Source organism: Echinococcus granulosus (genome assembly GCF_000524195.1).
Source record: "Echinococcus granulosus chromosome Unknown EG_S00246, whole genome shotgun sequence".
NCBI classification, from domain to species: Eukaryota; Metazoa; Platyhelminthes; class Cestoda; order Cyclophyllidea; family Taeniidae; genus Echinococcus; species Echinococcus granulosus.
The window spans coordinates 14553-16981 of NW_020170626.1; the positions used below are offsets into that span (position 1 = coordinate 14553).

The following is a 2429-nucleotide window of genomic DNA, read 5'->3' on the forward strand; positions in this document are numbered from 1 at the left end:
GCTCAAATTTGGTCATTAAGGGCCGAAAATCGGGGGGGCAGCTCGCATAACCATTAACAAATTAGATAGCTAACGCTTAAATTTACAGATAAACGTCAATGTGCCTCAAGCGACCAAAATAACGGCATCGCCAGTACTCATACTAATCACCATATGGATAGAATGTTCCTGCATTCAAGATCTTACGTACAGCAATTTTATTTTGTATTAACTGTGCAAATTACTACCTAGTTGCAATCGTTTTAGTGTTGTATCATGAAACAGAGTTAATTAAACCATTCCCATAGGAGCACAATGGTTTGATTTTAAGAGGGCTTAGGCAACCAGAAGATCCGTCTATGAGCTTGCCTGATCATAGACAAAAAGCAACATAATGATTCACCATAGTTTGCCTCAAGCTAGTCAGGAGTGTGCATTTTGCATCAGCAACATTCTCTATATCCAACGAATTACTCAAAAAGCATGAGTAAGCTGCCGGTTTGTTCACCAAAATCAGTGAAATGCGGAGGCTCCTTCATAAGCCTTGAGGCAAGTTGAAGGTCTGGCGTGGGTTCCAGAATCAACGCTGCCAACATTGTGTCAAACTATTGCTCGTCCACGTTTTGCATCCCCCTGAGGTCACCGAATGTCTTGCAAAAATGCAATGATTAGATAAATTTGCGAAACAATCAGTTGATCCTATCACTGGTAATATGTCCGCTATTTGACATGCGCCTACAGTGGTAATGAATGCACACATATTTTCACGGCTATGTGATTAAAGGCAGGATGCTTCCTAGCAATTTGCGTTTTTGGAAAAAGGATAGAATTGCGGCTGTTTAACCTTTCAAATATTCACTTTAGCACAATGAGTTAACTGAAGAGAATGCGCATAAATCTAAACCACAGTTATCGCATGAGCGTGTTTGTTTGGTCTGGGCTTCACTCAATGACGAACATATATAAGCAAAGCCAAAGGCTGCAGTAGATGCGGTTAGGATTTTACCTGTTCCATATATCGGCAGAGAGAACTGAAACTGCTATTATATCAGCCGACACGGTTTGTGGTCAAGCTGTTGATAATTGGCTTTGGTCAAGATCATGAGTGTTGAAGCACCTAGCTCACACGCTCCGCACGATTCGGTTTCCATCACTCTACTGATTACAAGTTTATGGTATCAATCCTTAGATACAAATGCACTTTTGGTCAAGACGCGGTCATTCACACTGGTTGCCAGATAGCACACCATTCTAAAAATAGACAAACGCTGCCGAATATCTGTCTCTAGGCTTCCCACAGTACTCATTTCTAACTTACAGCCACTTTGATTATACTGTCCCACAGTGAAAAAAGCCATGTGCATGGTCGCCTATGGGATTTCCTCAATGAGGACAGCAGTAGTGCTGCTCTTCTCTGTGGTTGATGGTAATCACTACTGGATCTTTGTGCTTGCACCGTAGTTTGAGAAGCCTCCAATTTTCTTCGATCAGCAGGAGCCAGCAGTCGCTGCTTAAGTTCGCCTCTAATACTTTCTTGCTTGTAACTCAAAATAAATGCGACTACTATTAAACGTTTTGAGCATTTACTAAATGAATATCCCAGCATTGCAGTTTACGAGGCTGTTCATAATGGTGGAGCGGTAGTAGCAGTCTGCCACTAGATGAAAAGAAGGTTGGGAAATATGGTGCGACTTCTGAACTAAATGATATCACTTGAAATCCCCAGTTCCACTGAATGAACATGCCTTGGCCAAATATCGCCAAGAGAAATGATTACCATTTTACGTACAGGTAGGCTAATCAACCGACATATTTTGAGCAGTTTTGATGCGGAATGTTCCGATTGCCGGGCAATAAATTGCGGACATATCGAACTGGCATATGCGAGTGCGCAATACTTCGATATCGCATTTTCTTCCACATTTCCCACTGTTGCTTTTGCTACATCCACTGCATCACATGACTTGAGGTGAGATCATATTTACTGACATGGATTTGTCTAGGGGTAAATCTAAACTCAGAACTGTGGCGTTATTCAGAGCCACTCCTCCAATTCGCTAGTGTGCGTGTGGTGCAGAGAGCAATGTGTGCTCATGCGCTGTCTCGGTACAATGAACCTCAGGCATCGATGCCATCAACGAGGCGATACATTACACACAGGTGAATTTAACTAGAACAAATTCAGCAGTAATGTTAATTCCTATCAGAGACTGATTCTCTCCCCATAGACAACCTACCATTTTTGAAATATACATCTCAGTTGGCTGTTTGTAATCTTTTCGTAGACAAACTACTACTTGCTTTAGGAAACACTACATTAATCTTGCCTTGCTGCGTCAATGCTGAAAATTAAGCAAACGCACGCCCCAATCCTTGTGCGTGGTGGTAGTGCCATGTCTAAACCCCTCATCCTGATCGTGCATGCCAACCGATCAAGCAAACGTGTAAAG

The 2429-nt window shown here is 42.2% G+C and overlaps 1 protein-coding gene across 1 annotated transcript in view; it reads left to right on the forward strand.

The window, feature by feature from the left end:
* The window catches only part of EGR_10643 (hypothetical protein), a gene marked incomplete at both ends in the record, with an annotated part of 14807 nt that overhangs the window by 7407 nt on the left and 4971 nt on the right, over nt 1-2429 (forward strand). The gene's annotated exons all lie outside the window — the stretch shown is intronic.